Genomic DNA, 6,273 nt, shown 5'->3' on the forward strand with positions numbered 1-6,273 from the left:
AAATGCATAGCACATGGTTGCTTGAGAAAATTGGTGGTAGGGCCTGAGCCACAGCTTTCTACTAGAGGAAACCCCACACCCTGAGGTCTCTCCTGCAGGCCACGCCTTCCTCACAGCACACCCTAACCAGCAAAAGGGGGGAGAGAGGAATAGTGACAAGAGCAAGGGTCTTGGTCCGACGCACCAGGACTCAAACCCCAGTCCTCCCCAGGATTTTCGTGTGACCTGGGCAAGTCAGTTTCCCTTGTCTGTAAGATGGAGAGTCCAGGACCTATTCAGAGGGTTAACATGAGGCTCCGGCAAGTAGACAGCTGTAAAATGCCCACAAGGGGCCTGGCACACAGAGGAGCTTGGTTCCGGGAAGCCCCTGCCTTCCCTGCCCCCCACCCTAGGGGAGTGTTTATGCCCAAGTGAACACAGAACTGCGGAGAGAAGGCTCAGAGGGAACAGATGGCCCAGGTCTAAGAGGCTTATCCCTCAGTAAATGCCTTCTAATCTGATTCTCCCGGCAAGGTGAGAAGGCCCTCCCCACGTCCTCCCACAGGCACGTCTGAGAAGTCCAGGCCCACCAGGTGCGAGGCTGATAGGCAGAGCTTCCCTGGCCCTGGGCAATGGGGACAACGGTCCTAGGGCAAGCTCAAAGTCCCTACCTTGTCCTAGGACAGACCTTTGCCTTCCTTCCAGGAACTTCATTTGCGAGCTCATTCACTCACTCACTCAGTCACCCATTCCTGGGGGTAGGTAATGGTCAGACGGTGCTAGTAGTGAGGCTCAGAGCTGAGCAAATACGGTCCTCGAGGGCAAAGAAATCCTCACGCAGTTGGGAGACAAGAACAGAGGACCAGGCACGGGAATGGACGTGAAAAAAGGAGGAGCTTATGCTTGCACTGAGTTATGGGAGAGTCCCAGCGGGAGAATGGGTGTGTGTGTGTGTGTGTGTGTGTGCGTGTTAGGGTGAAGCAGGGGTAAAGACTTGAGTGTTTGAGAAGAATCTAGCAACTGGACAGCAAAATCGTGGGACAAAAGGGAAGTGGAGTTTTCAGTCTGGGGCCATGAGAGCACCCAGACGTTATCAGATATTTAGAGCTTATCCTGAGGACGATGGAGAGCCAGAGCTGTCTGTGAGCAGGAGAGAACGCAGGTAGGAAGGACCATCAGGAAGAGATGGAATGAGCTGGAACGAAGGCAGAACAGCAGGGGAGGGACACAGGGGAGGGATTCCAGGGGCTTCTGAACAGCAGTGGAGCAGCCTTGAGGCTCGGTAAGTGTATGGGCTGGGGGCCAAGTGGACATTTCCTGCGCTGTGTGGGACTCTCACCAGGAACTCTCTTGCAAGGTGAACCCCTCGCCGCCCAGCAATGGGGGAGCTGGCCATTCCAGATCCTCGTCCCTCACCCATCACCTCTCCGCTCCACCACACCCCACCCTACCCAAGAGAAGATAAAGAAAACACTCACACAAAACTAAACACGCGTGCTCGAGAGTCAACAGGAGGAACAATTCGAAGGCCAACAATTCCTCAGGAAAGCACAACCGCAGAAGCCTCGGCATCTTTGAGGGCGCACTAGGGAAGTCATTTAAGGTACACAAATAAAAGGAAGACACAACCTGGCCCTTGGGAGGAGGCTGTCTCTGAGGGGCAGGAATGCAGTCCCTGCAGCTCTGAGCCACTGACCTGGGGGAGGTGAGTGCCAGAAAGAGACCAGCCTTGGGCCAGATGGACAGTGACCCAGAGGGGCTTCCAGGGACACCAGCCCTCAGAGCAGCCCAGGCCAAAAGTGGGAGGCACAGAAAGGCACTAAGGATCCTGCACCTGTCCGCCCACCCTGCCCCATCTGTCCTTCCTCTGAGGAGCAAGGGAAAGACTGAGACCAATTCCCAAGCAAACAGAGGTGCCCATGCAGAGCCGGACGCTGTCCAAATGCCAAACACTCTCCTTCCCACGCTCACCTGTGGGATGCCCTCTCCAGAACTTGTGACACGGGCTTTTAAACTTGATGGAAGAACTTAACCCTCAAAGGGTATTCAGTTGACAGGGAATGTCTTATGAATAAGGCTATTCAAGGCTCACAGGGACCCTAAGAGGATACGAAGAAAACCCAGACATCTGGAAGTGACTTTACGTTATAAAACTGGAATTCTTCTGTTGCCTTAATTGACTCCTTGAAGAATCTAAACACACTGGCAGGTTACAGTAGTGTCACTAGAGAAAGTGTGCAGTCTCCATGGTAACTGAAGGGGCCCACACTCCCTGACTTGGTGGGACCCCTAGTGTAGTTGACAGAGCACAGGCTTCCCAGACAGACTTGGGTTCAGGTGATGGCTGATTGTATGACATCAGGGAGGTCAGACGACCTCTCAGAGTCTCAGGTTCCCCATCTGGAAAATGAGGCCAAGACTGCCTGTCACAGAGGGCTGTTAGGGAGAGGAAATGAGAAATGTCTGGCTCTGAAATAGAAGCCGAACTGTCATCCCAGATCTGTTTCCACCAAACTAAACGGATCCAGAACTCTCCCCCTCTCCACCCCCGTTCAAGACTAGGTCTTCAGGTACAGAGTGAAGTAAGTCAGAAAGAGAAAAACAAATATCGTATATTAATGCATATATGCAGAACCTAGAAAAATGGTATACAGATGAACCGGTTTGCATGGCAGAAACAGAGACACAGATGTAGAGAACAAACGTATGGACACCAAGGGGGGAAAGTAGTGGGCAGGGATGGTGGAGAATTTTATACAGGGATGCTGTGTAAAAAATAAATGAAATAAAATTCAAAAAAAAATTATATGAATGAGCTCTTTAACATTCGGTAATTCTACACTGTTCTTTTACAACTTATATTTATGTTCCAGTTCCCCATAAAATGTTATCCAAATGTAATACTTTTTGTGTTTGAAAAACATTTTATTGATCACATCTTTGCAATAAAATTATGTATGTATTAAAGTAAAATTAAAAAAAAAAAAAAAGACTAGGTCGTCCGGGACCAGCTCCATCCCCGGCTATCACAGAACCTCCTGTTGGAAACCACATGCATTTTACAGCCCTGTGTGCCCACCCACTCTGCTGACTCATCTCTGAGCTTATCTCTGGGCCAACTATCCAGGGTAAACCACTTTCTAGAGTCCCAGCTGGTTAATGTTCACGCAGGACCCCACATGTGACTCCCTCCAACTGACTCCAGAGCCACTTGCCCTGTGGTGGAAGCATCATAAAACCTTTAGGATGTGGGTGTGTCTAGGTATCTAGTCTGGTTTCCCAAGTGGTGGTTGGACCTTGCCTGTTTACAAGCAGTCTGGTAACATGTGGCCAGGTCCAGAGGCAGGTGGCAGGCTTGTTATCAACAGCTCCATCACTGGAAGAGGTCTTTGGTTCATCCGCTGTTTAATCTGTCAAACTGCCCTGACCCTCAGGATTTGCAAAGTATGAACCAGAGGGTGGAATTTATCAAATTACAAGATGTCAGACCTTTTCCACATCAAAATGCCACCATTTCACTTGTTCAACTCAATGTTTAAATACGCTATAGATATGGACACTTACACGTGTGCAGTAGTTCCCACCACTCCCTATTGCCCTTCCCTCAGCCATTTCACACTTTTCCACATCCTGCCTGGCTCAGCAGGCATTTCAGTGTATACCCTTTGGCTACTTCAGCCTACCCATTTATGGATGCGTGGAGGGGGAGGGAGAATGTCAAAGGCCTGAAGAGGGTCAGCTGTTGACCAGGACCAGGAACCAAGACTTATGACACTGTCAGGTGTCTCTTCGTTCATTCATTTATTCAGTCATCATTCAGTGAGTCAACAGCTGCTCATCAAGGATCTATTGTGGGACAGGACCTATGTGGATACTGAAGCAACCTGTGCATGAAACATGGTCTCTCCCCTAAACGATTCACGGCACTCTGGGGGAGACACCAAAGCAGACAGATTACAGCACTAAATTCTTTTAAGGGCCCTGTCAAGGTCCCAAGTAAGGACCAGTTCTGTCTGGGGACAGAAGCTACAACTCTCTGGAGGAGAAGACATTCTTGGGAATATCCCCTACCCAGGCTCAGCCATCTGGCAGGCTGAGAGAGCAAAGAAGACTGCTACAGGGTGAAAACAGGCAACGCCAGGACTGGAGTTTCTGCCCACCCGTGTGAATGCCACAGTGACCAAGAGCCAGCATTAAGACACAGGAATCCCAGCAAGCGGGTACTAGTTCCAGCTAGATGGAGACTGGGGGAATAGGTGGCAGCCCCAGATTCCTGCAGAGTCTCTCAGTTAGGGGAACAAGTCGGGTCTTAGATAAGAGGAAGAATGCCATCCCCATGTCAAAGGACACTGAGGCAGCCACCTTATACCTGGCCTGGACACAGCAAGGGGACAGAGAGTGGCCACGTTTCAAAGTAGATAATGTCCAGGACTCCTCAGCCCCACAGAGCCCATTGCTGTAGGGAGGGACTCCCAAATTCCAGCCAGGTGGGTATACCTGACCCAGACCTGTAGAGGACAGTCCTCAGGACCTCACCTGGGCTGGGATAGGTGGGACCTCACAGTCGTGTCCAGAGAAGGTACATCCTCTGACCCTATGCCTTCATGCTCAGTACCAAATCCCATCCTGGACCGTGGCTTCCCTGTCACGAGCAGTCATCTTGTTGGAACTTGGCAACTGAACAGAACAGCTCAGGATGCCAAGTTCCAGGGCAGACGTTAGTCTGCCCGACGGTCTCATCCCAGACAGCTGGGGCAGTAGCAGGGTGCTGGGGACCAACCCTTTCCCCCTCCTAGATCAGAGTCGTTAGGAACATGAGCCCGAAAGCAACAGAAAGAGCTGAGAGCGCTCCTTGCCCAACCTCCCCTAGTGCAGGTGCACACATGTGACCTGGGCATGCGTGTTTAAATGAGGAGACGTGAGCGATCCGCTGGCTGTGCACGCATGTGTGCACAAATGGGTCTGCAAGTAGGACTAGAACTCGTGTGTTTTTGGGCAGCTGTGTGAATGTGCGCGCAGGTATGTGGGCAAAGGCACCGCGGGTTAGCACGCTCAGATCAGATATGATCAAAGAGGTCACAAGAGCCTGGGGTGACATGCTGGCACACGGGGCTAGAACACACGTGCATGTCCAGTCTGGCAGCTGGCACTCGAATTCCCACTTACTAACAGCGGGACCAACTGTTTTACATCTACCTGAGGAAGAGCTCTCAGAACCTGACCTAGAGATGACCTGAGTTGGTATTTCGCTGCAGGTGCCATGGTGAGGAGGCCCAGGGGAGAGGGAGCTTGTCACCATGCAGGGGTGATGGGCCCTTGGAGGATAAGGTGACAGGTGTGCCCGAGACTGCCCGGGGTCTTTGAGTGAGGGCCAAGCCCCATGTCTCATGGCAGGTGGGACTTTCCTTCCCAGCTATGAGAAACTGAGCCCTCCAGGCAGTTTCCAGACCCTCAGCACCACAAAGTCAAGATCAGGGTCCATGGTGAGAACCTCCATAAAGAGCTGCTGTTTTCCTAGGTTCTCAGATGCTTTGTTTGAGGACAGGGGCCCGTCTAGAGTGACTAACTCATTCCCGTTTAAGTCAAACTTTAATGGTTTTAGCATTGAAAGTCCTGTACCCCGGAAATCCCCTCAGTCCCAGGCAAACCAGGCCACTAGTCACTATAGCAGATCTAAACCTGTACAACTGAAGGGGGACAGAAGAATATAAACTACAAATACAAAATTAGGGCTCTGGAAGGACGTGTGAGAAAGGGGCTCAGGAGCTGAAGCTTCAGGAGCTCCACGGTCATCTTCCTCTACCATGGAAAGAGTTTCAACTATTTTTACAGCCAGGCCAAACTGGGTGTGCATCCAGACTCTTTCCCTCTCTGGCTGTGTGAGTCTGGGCAAGTGACTTACGCTTTCTGTGCTTTAACTTCTTCCTTTCGAAAGCAGGGACAATCACACCACACACACACACACACACACACACACACACGCACACACACGGCATGTGGGGTACTCCTTCTCTATCCCTTTCCAGTACAAGTCTGTTGACTGAGTGAACTGAGGAGAAAGAAGTCAAAAGCACCACAACCACTGGTGAGGAGATGGGCAGATGGGACACAGGGAGAGCTGGCTTTTCTCAGCACACTGACACTTGCCCCAGGAAACCCTGTCTGTGCCTCCAGCTCACTGGGTGATCTACAGAGAGCCGCAGTCTCCTCATCTCTGTGTAGAACACAGGGAATGCTTGCCCTAGCTTTGTCCCAGCATTTTGTAACACGAAAGATGCAGGAATGTCTGTGCAA

The sequence above is a fragment of the Phocoena sinus genome, chromosome 16 (genome assembly GCF_008692025.1).
Source record: "Phocoena sinus isolate mPhoSin1 chromosome 16, mPhoSin1.pri, whole genome shotgun sequence".
In the NCBI taxonomy this organism is placed as follows: Eukaryota; Metazoa; Chordata; class Mammalia; order Artiodactyla; family Phocoenidae; genus Phocoena; species Phocoena sinus.